We start from the raw sequence: 10,579 nt of genomic DNA, 5'->3' as shown, positions 1-10,579 counted from the left end.
TCCAGCACTTTTCAAAACCGTGAAAATTTTCGCAAAAATTGCAAAGGGGTTAGCCTTGCTTTTTTTTCATTTTTCGACCAAAGAATTTATGGTCTCAGATTCAACCAGTATGACCCTTTTTCGACCAATTTGACCCTCAGGAACTCAGAAAACGCAGCGAAAAGAGCGTGGGATCAACAGGAGAGAAGTTACGACGGAAAAAGCACCTGCTGAAAAATGTCGAAAATACAGGTTCTCGTTTTTCGGCTGTAACTTCTTCTACGTTGCTCGCAGCGTATTGGGACTGCGCTTAATCGTCTCCTCTGGCAAAATTACGTCAGAATAGTGCATGAAAGAATTCATTCCAGCACTTTTCAAAATCGTGAAAATTTTCGCAAAAATTGCAAAGGGGTTAGCCTTGCTTTCTTTTCATTTTTCGACCAAAGAATTTATGGTCTCAGATTCAATTAGTATGACCCTTTTCCGACTAATTCGACCCTTAGGAACTCAGAAAACGCAGCGAAAAGAGCGTGGGATCAACAGGAGAGAAGTTACGAAGGAAAAAGCACCTGCTGAAAAATGTCGAAAATACAGGTTCTCGTTTTTCGGCTGTAACTTCTTCTACGTTGCTCGCAGCGTATTGGGACTGCGTTTAATCGTATCCTCTGGCAAAATTACGTCAGAATCGTGCATGAAAGAATTTATTCCAGCACTTTTTAAAATCGTGAAAATTTTCGCAAAAAATGCAAAGGGGTTAGCCTTGCTTTTTTTTTCATTTTTCGACCAAAGAATTTATGGTCTCAGATTCAACCAGTATGACCCTTTTTCGACTAATTTGACCCTCAGGAACTCAGAAAACGCAGCGAAAAGAGCGTGGGATCAACAGGAGAGAAGTTACGACGGAAAAAGCACCTGCTGAAAAATGTCGAAAATACACGTTCTCGTTTTTTGGCTGTAACTTCTTCTACGTTGCTCGCAGCGTATTGGGACTGCGTTTAATCGTCTCCTCTGGCAAAATTACGTCAGCATAGTGCATGAAAGAATTCATTCCAGCACTTTTCAAAATCGCGAAAATTTTCGCAAAAAATGCAAAGGGGTTAGCCTTGCTTTTTTTTCATTTTTCGACCAAAGAATTTATGGTCTCAGATTCAATTAGTATGACCCTTTTCCGACTAATCCGACCCTCAGGAACTCAGAAAATGCAGCGAAAAGAGCGTGGGATCAACAGGAGAGAAGTTACGAAGGAAAAAGCACCTGCTGAAAAATGTCGAAAATACAGGTTCTCGTTTTTCGGCTGTAACTTCTTCTACGTTGCTCGCAGCGTATTAGGACTGCGTTTAATCGTCTCCTCTGGCAAAATTACGTCAGCATAGTGCATGAAAGAATTCATTCCAGCACTTTTCAAAATCGCGAAAATTTTCGCAAAAAATGCAAAGGGGTTAGCCTTGCTTTTTTTTCATTTTTCGACCAAAGAACTTATGGTTTCAGATTCAACCAGTATGACCCTTTTTCGACTAATTCGACCCTCAGGAACTCAGAAAACGCAGCGAAAAGAGCGTGGGATCAACAGGAGAGAAGTTACGAAGGAAAAAGCACCTGCTGAAAAATGTCGAAAATACACGTTCTCGTTTTTTGGCTGTAACTTTTTATACGTTGCCCGCAGCGTATTGGGACTGCGTTTAATCGTCTCCTCTGGCAAAATTACGTCAGAATAGTGCATGAAAGAATTCATTCCAGCACTTTTCAAAATCGCGAAAATTTTCGCAAAAAATGCAAAGGGGTTAGCCTTGCTTTTTTTTCATTTTTCGACCAAAGAATTTATGGTCTCAGATTCAATTAGTATGACCCTTTTCCGACTAATCCGACCCTCAGGAACTCAGAAAATGCAGCGAAAAGAGCGTGGGATCAACAGGAGAGAAGTTACGAAGGAAAAAGCACCTGCTGAAAAATGTCGAAAATACAGGTTCTCGTTTTTCGGCTGTAACTTCTTCTACGTTGCTCGCAGCGTATTAGGACTGCGTTTAATCGTCTCCTCTGGCAAAATTACGTCAGCATAGTGCATGAAAGAATTCATTCCAGCACTTTTCAAAATCGCGAAAATTTTCGCAAAAAATGCAAAGGGGTTAGCCTTGCTTTTTTTTCATTTTTCGACCAAAGAACTTATGGTTTCAGATTCAACCAGTATGACCCTTTTTCGACTAATTCGACCCTCAGGAACTCAGAAAACGCAGCGAAAAGAGCGTGGGATCAACAGGAGAGAAGTTACGAAGGAAAAAGCACCTGCTGAAAAATGTCGAAAATACACGTTCTCGTTTTTTGGCTGTAACTTTTTATACGTTGCCCGCAGCGTATTGGGACTGCGTTTAATCGTCTCCTCTGGCAAAATTACGTCAGAATAGTGCATGAAAGAATTCATTCCAGCACTTTTCAAAATCGCGAAAATTTTCGCAAAAAATGCAAAGGGGTTAGCCTTGCTTTTTTTTCATTTTTCGACCAAAGAACTTATGGTTTCAGATTCAACCAGTACGACCCTTTTTCGACTAATTCGACCCTCAGGAACTCAGAAAACGCAGCGAAAAGAGCGTGGGATCAACAGGAGAGAAGTCACGAAGGAAAAAGCACCTGCTGAAAAATGTCGAAAATACACGTTCTCGTTTTTTGGCTGTAACTTGTTATGCGTTGCTCGCAGCGTATTGGGACTGCGTTTAATCGTCTCCTCTGGAAAAATTACGTCAGAATAGCGCACGAAAGAATTTAATCCAGCACTTTTCAAAACCGTGAAAATTTTCGCAAAAATTGCAAAGGGGTTAGCCTTGCTTTTTTTTCATTTTTCGACCAAAGAATTTATGGTCTCAGATTCAACCAGTATGACCCTTTTTCGACTAATTTGACCCTCAGGAACTCAGAAAACGCAGCGAAAAGAGCGTCGGATTAACAGGAGAGAAGTTACGAAGGAAAAAGCACCTGCCGTAAAATGTCGAAAATACAGGTTCTCGTTTTTCGGCTGTAACTTCTTCCACGTTGCTCGCAGCGTATTGGGATTGCGTTTAATCGTCTCCTCTGACGAAATTACGTCAGAATAGTGCATGAAAGAATTTAATCCAGCACTTTTCAAAATCTTGAAAGTTTTCGCAAAAAATGCAAAGGGGTTAGCCTTGCTTTTTTTCGTTTTTCGACCGAAAAATTTATGGTCTCAGATTCAATTGGTATGACCCTTTTCCGACTAATCTGACCCTCAGGAACTCAGAAAACGCAGCGAAAAGAGCGTGGGATCAACAGGAGAGAAGTCACGAAGGAAAAAGCACCTGCTGAAAAACAACGAAAATTCACGTTCTCGTTTTTCGGCTGTAACTTCTTATACGTTGCCCGCAGCGTATTGGGACTGCGTTTAATCGTCTCCTCTGGGAAAATTACGTCAGAATAGCGCACGAAAGAATTTAATCCAGCACTTTTCAAAACCGTGAAAATTTTCGCAAAAATTGCAAAGGGGTTAGCCTTGCTTTTTTTTCATTTTTCGACCAAAGAATTTATGGTCTCAGATTCAACCAGTATGACCCTTTTTCGACCAATTTGACCCTCAGGAACTCAGAAAACGCAGCGAAAAGAGCGTGGGATCAACAGGAGAGAAGTTACGAAGGAAAAAGCACCTGCTGAAAAATGTCGAAAATACAGGTTCTCGTTTTTCGGCTGTAACTTCTTCTACGTTGCTCGCAGCGTATTGGGACTGCGCTTAATCGTCTCCTCTGGCAAAATTACGTCAGAATAGTGCATGAAAGAATTCATTCCAGCACTTTTCAAAATCGTGAAAATTTTCGCAAAAATTGCAAAGGGGTTAGCCTTGCTTTTTTTTCATTTTTCGACCAAAGAATTTATGGTCTCAGATTCAATTAGTATGACCCTTTTCCGACTAATTCGACCCTTAGGAACTCAGAAAACGCAGCGAAAAGAGCGTGGGATCAACAGGAGAGAAGTTACGAAGGAAAAAGCACCTGCTGAAAAATGTCGAACATACAGGTTCTCGTTTTTCGGCTGTAACTTCTTCTACGTTGCTCGCAGCGTATTGGGACTGCGTTTAATCGTATCCTCTGGCAAAATTACGTCAGAATCGTGCATGAAAGAATTTATTCCAGCACTTTTTAAAATCGTGAAAATTTTCGCAAAAAATGCAAAGGGGTTAGCCTTGCTTTTTTTTTCATTTTTCGACCAAAGAATTTATGGTCTCAGATTCAACCAGTATGACCCTTTTTCGACTAATTTGACCCTCAGGAACTCAGAAAACGCAGCGAAAAGAGCGTGGGATCAACAGGAGAGAAGTTACGACGGAAAAAGCACCTGCTGAAAAATGTCGAAAATACACGTTCTCGTTTTTTGGCTGTAACTTCTTCTACGTTGCTCGCAGCGTATTGGGACTGCGTTTAATCGTCTCCTCTGGCAAAATTACGTCAGCATAGTGCATGAAAGAATTCATTCCAGCACTTTTCAAAATCGCGAAAATTTTCGCAAAAAATGCAAAGGGGTTAGCCTTGCTTTTTTTTCATTTTTCGACCAAAGAATTTATGGTCTCAGATTCAATTAGTATGACCCTTTTCCGACTAATCCGACCCTCAGGAACTCAGAAAACGCAGCGAAAAGAGCGTGGGATCAACAGGAGAGAAGTTACGAAGGAAAAAGCACCTGCTGAAAAATGTCGAAAATACAGGTTCTCGTTTTTCGGCTGTAACTTCTTCTGCGTTGCTCGCAGCGTATTAGGACTGCGTTTAATCGTCTCCTCTGGCAAAATTACGTCAGCATAGTGCATGAAAGAATTCATTCCAGCACTTTTCAAAATCGCGAAAATTTTCGCAAAAAATGCAAAGGGGTTAGCCTTGCTTTTTTTTCATTTTTCGACCAAAGAACTTATGGTTTCAGATTCAACCAGTACGACCCTTTTTCGACTAATTCGACCCTCAGGAACTCAGAAAACGCAGCGAAAAGAGCGTGGGATCAACAGGAGAGAAGTCACGAAGGAAAAAGCACCTGCTGAAAAATGTCGAAAATACACGTTCTCGTTTTTTGGCTGTAACTTGTTATGCGTTGCTCGCAGCGTATTGGGACTGCGTTTAATCGTCTCCTCTGGAAAAATTACGTCAGAATAGCGCACGAAAGAATTTAATCCAGCACTTTTCAAAACCGTGAAAATTTTCGCAAAAATTGCAAAGGGGTTAGCCTTGCTTTTTTTTCATTTTTCGACCAAAGAATTTATGGTCTCAGATTCAACCAGTATGACCCTTTTTCGACTAATTTGACCCTCAGGAACTCAGAAAACGCAGCGAAAAGAGCGTCGGATTAACAGGAGAGAAGTTACGAAGGAAAAAGCACCTGCCGTAAAATGTCGAAAATACACGTTCTCGTTTTTTGGCTGTAACTTGTTATGCGTTGCTCGCAGCGTATTGGGACTGCGCTTAATCGTCTCCACTGGCAAAATTACGTCAGAATAGTGCATGAAAGAATTTATTCCAGCACTTTTTAAAATCGTGAAAATTTTCGCAAAAAATGCAAAGGGGTTAGCCTTGCTTTTTTTTCATTTTTCGACCAAAGAATTTATGGTCTCAGATTCAATTAGTATGACCCTTTTCCGACTAATTCGACCCTCAGGAACTCAGAAAACGCAGCGAAAAATGCGTGGGATCAACAGGAGAGAAGTTACGAAGGAAAAAGCACCTGCTGAAAGATGTCGAAAATACAGGTTCTCGTTTTTCGGCTGTAACTTCTTCTACGTTGCTCGCAGCGTATTGGGACTGCGTTTAATCGTATCCTCTGGCAAAATTACGTCAGAATCGTGCATGAAAGAATTTATTCCAGCACTTTTTAAAATCGTGAAAATTTTCGCAAAAAATGCAAAGGGGTTCAATGGTTCAATGGTTTATTTTTCATCATTTCCATAACAATATTGGAAAACATTATTGCAAAATTAAAAATAAACAAAATCTTACATCCAAAACCTTAGCCTAGTTCTATATTTCTATTTAATTTCTAGGGATGCAAAAATTAGAAAGGAGAATCAGAAAAGAGAAAGACGGCGAAGACAATGTCAAAAAAAAAGCGACAAAGAAAAGACGAAAGGGGTTAGCCTCACTTTTTCTTCGATTTTGGAGCCGAAAGTTTTTGGTCACAGATTCGATTTGAATGACCCTTACCAGACCAATTGGACCCTTAGAAACTCAGAAAACGCAGCGAAAATAGCGTAGGACCAACAGGAAAGAAACAAGGAGTGAAAAAGCACCTGCTAAAAAATGTCGATAACACAGGATCTCATTTTTTGGCTGTAACTTCAGATTCGTTGATCGCAGCGTATGGGGACTGCGCCCAATCGATTTCTCTTGCAAAATTACGTCGGAATAGTGTATGAAAGAATTTATTCCGGCACTTTTCAAAATCGCGAAAATTTTCTCCATAAATACAAAGGGGTCAGCCTCATCATTGGATGAAGAATATAAAGACAGTTGCCTTCATGGGCTTTGATATGACAACCGAAAATTGCTCCGTGAGATGTTCCAACGGTAGAGCTGAGAACTTATCGCAGAACACCAGAGAGTTTCCGATTTCAACATGATGCTGGCTGCATTCACCTTCTGAGTAACACAGTCTTCGCAATGGTAAGCCCAAGCCAGTACTTGGCCTGAGTGTACTCACTGACTGGTCGGCGATACAAGAACCTAATAATGAGAATAATATCATTCAAAATTAACAGCAAAATAGAGATTTAATTAAAGTATAGGTACCCGAGAGAAGAATGTATACATAGATCATGAATAAAAATAGATCTGATGTAATAATGATGCAGAGACCAAAAAGTACAAATGTATATGCGGTCCATGTACGACATTGATATATATGATTTATTTATGAATAATACGTGATGCATACTATAAATTTTATAATTTTCTAGCAAACATACTACATTATCTACGATAATCGGCTATAATATGTGTCAATAAAAAAATTGTTCGTTTCGATATGGGATTCAATTCGACACGCAGTCTATATGTTCAATAACAATAATATTCAGAATTAGGAGTAGGAATACGAGTGGGATCATGAGTAGGAGTAGGAATAGAAGTAGGATCAGGAGTAGGTTTAAGAGAAAGAGTAGGAATAGGAGTAGGATCAGGAGTTGGAGTAAGTTCGTAGTAGAAGTAGCAGTAAGATTGAAGTAGAAGTAGGATCAGGAGTAGGAGTAGGAGTAGGAGTAGGAGTAGGAGTAGAAGTAGGAGTATAGGAGGAGGGTAGGGGCGGGAAGGGTAGGGTAGGGTAGGGTAGGGTAGGAACTTCTACTCCTACTCCTACTCCTACTCCTACTCCTCCTCCTATTCCTATTCCTACTCCTACTCCAACTCCTTCTCTTACTTCTACTCCTAATCCGACTTCTACTCCTACCCCTACTCCTATTCTTATTTCTACTCCTACTCCCACTCCTACTCCTTCTCCTACTTCTACATTTTCTCCCAACCCTACTCCTACTCCACCCCTTACCACCCCCTACTACCTCCGACCACCTCCGTCCTCCTCGTCCACCTAATCCTCCTTTTCGTCTTTGTCCTCCTCGTTCGTTTCCTCCGCCTTCTCCTCCTCCTCCGACCACCATCCATCACCGCCAACCACCCCCAACGACCACCTCTAACCACCTCGGGTTATACCTCGAATACTAATGAATATTTTAAGTATTATAACGCATGAAAAATATTGTGTCAGGATTATTATAATATTTGTGTTGACACATTCCAACAAGAAGAGTATAAAAAATCATAGAACTTTTACGACCGCATTGAGAGCTACTGAATTTGGGCTTGTGCGAAAAATGAATCGAAATAATTCATAGTAAATGTAACAAGTTGAAAAAAATGTGGATAAAATATAATTAGAATCGCCATCAAATGTTGTAAAAATGTTATACTGACCGTGCACAAATAGTAACATAGCTTTTTGTTAATGGTTCACAGGAAAATAGTTGATTATAATTCTTTGTTCTGTACTATTACCGTATACAAATGGTTAAAAACTGAAAGCAATCAATTATTATGCAGCTAAATATTTAAGTAACACTGAAGAAAGGTGAATAATAAAATCAGATAATGGAGAAAAAATATTTCTCGTGTCGGTTCAAAGTGGAAACCGGGTTTTTAAAATGCTGCCATATGAAAGATCGGGCAAAGTACAAATATTATTATTTTTTAAATCAATCAAATACGACAATTTTTCAGGGAAACGTCGAAATTGTCAGTTATTTTTTCTCTATGGAAGATAACCAACGAAGCTTTTTATAATTTCGAGTGTATTCCAACTTACATTTGGAGAGTACAAGAAAAATTTACTTATCATCAATTGTCGCAAAATGGCGAAGTTATTAGCAGGCCAATGAAGCGCCTCGCCGCTGGAATCCCGAATTGACAGGAAAGACGGAGTGCGTAATTTGTGTCTGAAATGTAAAAGCTAAAATCACTTTGAATTGACATATATTTTTATCAACAATGAACTACAAAACTCAAAAAGATCCATTAAGTCACATTCATTTTCGTTCAGAATTTTCTTGGTAAAATCGTTACTTTTTACGTTCGAGCTCGACAATTCATATTATATCACGGTTTTTTGGGTTATTTCGACACATTGATAATAGAATGATGCGCGAATCAAAAATAACTAGTTTTAAAACACTCTCTTGTTAAAGCTCGCTCGGGGTCGGATGCCTAGTGTAACTGGTTTTTGTAGGGAAGACATAGTTGTAGGGGAGACTGGGGCACGATGAGTCCCCAAAAAAATCTGGTATATGCTTCATAGTATACAGAGCGAACACTGCCTTTGTGCATCTGACGTAAACCGAATCTATCAGTAAGATTTTTTCTATATAATGCTACAAATCACGTTTACACATAAATTTCGTCAAAAAATACCACAGAACAATCAGCTAAGTGCTGACAGATTTGAAACACTACGCACAGCAATTCTAGCTCCAATTGAACGACGTTATTGTCATGTATTCCTATGTATACAATGCCAACCACTCACCAATTGAAATTTGTTAATCCTGGTCGTTCGGTTTTTTTTCCTATCCGATGATAGTAGAAAACATGACGTTTTCAATAATCAAACTTGTAAACTTGAAAATTTGTCCGGAAGGTCAAAAGTTATCAGGTCAAGGACCTGGACAGCCAGAACTACGGAAAATTAGTCCGAAGGTCAAAAGTCACCAGGTCAAGGACCTGGACAGCCGGAACTACGGAGCGCTTTTCCTAGATGTCAAAATCCACCAGGTGGAGGACCTGGACAGCCAGAACTACGGAGCGCTTTTCCTGGATGTCAAAATCCACCAGGTGGAGGACCTGGACAGCCAGAACTACGGAAAATTAGTCCGAAGGTCAAAAGTCACCAGGTCAAGGACCTGGACAGCCAGAACTACGGAAAATTAGTCCGAAGGTCAAAAGTTACCAGGTCAAGGACCTGGACAGCCGGAACTACGGAGCGCTTGTCCTGGAACTCGAGTTGCACCAGGAAGTGAACCCGGAGCGCAGGATCCAGGAGAAAGAGAACCCGGTACACGAAATCTGCGGAGCGCGATTCTTATCCGTCCGCTCTACTGCGCGGTTGTTTCCAGACTGAGGAATTTGGCCAGCTGATTACCATAGATCGATGACGTCGAGAGAAAAAAAATTTTGGGTGACGTCACTTTCCGAACAGCCGAACATCCGACATCCAAACTTTGGTATCAAACTTTAATACTATGCATGATGTATGATGCATGATGATGTATCATGTATGATGTACGATGATATGATATGATGTATGATGATTTTAGTTTTCACATTTCAGACAAGAAATACGCACTTTATCTTTCCTGCCGACTCCAGACTCAAGCGGTTGGCCCTTCGATGGTCAGCCTTTAACTAAAGATATATTCTTCAGTTAACGGGTCAGCTAATAACGCTGCCGTTCTGCGACACCTGGATGATAAAAATTTTTGCTCGTACCTTTCAAATGTGTGTTAAAATACACTCGAAGTTTCAAGAAGCTTCGTTCTTTCTCTCCCTATCAAAAAAAAACGAAACAAAAAATCGCCGACAATCATCTTTTTAGGTCTTTAAATCAGGTCACTGCGCTTAATACTGTCTCATGTACGGAGCATCCATTTCATCTCGATCAAAATTAGCGCATCCGTGATGTATTACAATTACTCTGAATTTTTTTTCATACAATTTTCGAAAAACAATTCTGCTTCTCTACCCAACGTGAAGTATTTCACTTACTACTAGCTAAAACAACGTTTAGATTCTATGCCTACGAAAATCCAAGATCGAGAGAGCATATGAAAAGTTATTGGAATACTTATGAATAATAATGTTATGGAATACATCGAGCGGGTGTCGAATAGAATCCCATTTCGAAATGAATAATTCTTCCATTTCATATTATTCCGTATTATTGTAGATAATCTAGTTTGTCTCCTAGAAAATTATAAAATCTATGGTATGCATCACGTAGTAATCGTAAATGGATCATATATATTAATATCGTACATGGACCGAATATACATATATACTATTTGATCTCTGCATCATTATTACATCTG

Source organism: Neodiprion lecontei, chromosome 5 (assembly GCF_021901455.1).
Source record: "Neodiprion lecontei isolate iyNeoLeco1 chromosome 5, iyNeoLeco1.1, whole genome shotgun sequence".
NCBI lineage: Eukaryota > Metazoa > Arthropoda > Insecta > Hymenoptera > Diprionidae > Neodiprion > Neodiprion lecontei.
Note: the sequence above shows the minus strand (reverse complement) of the source record.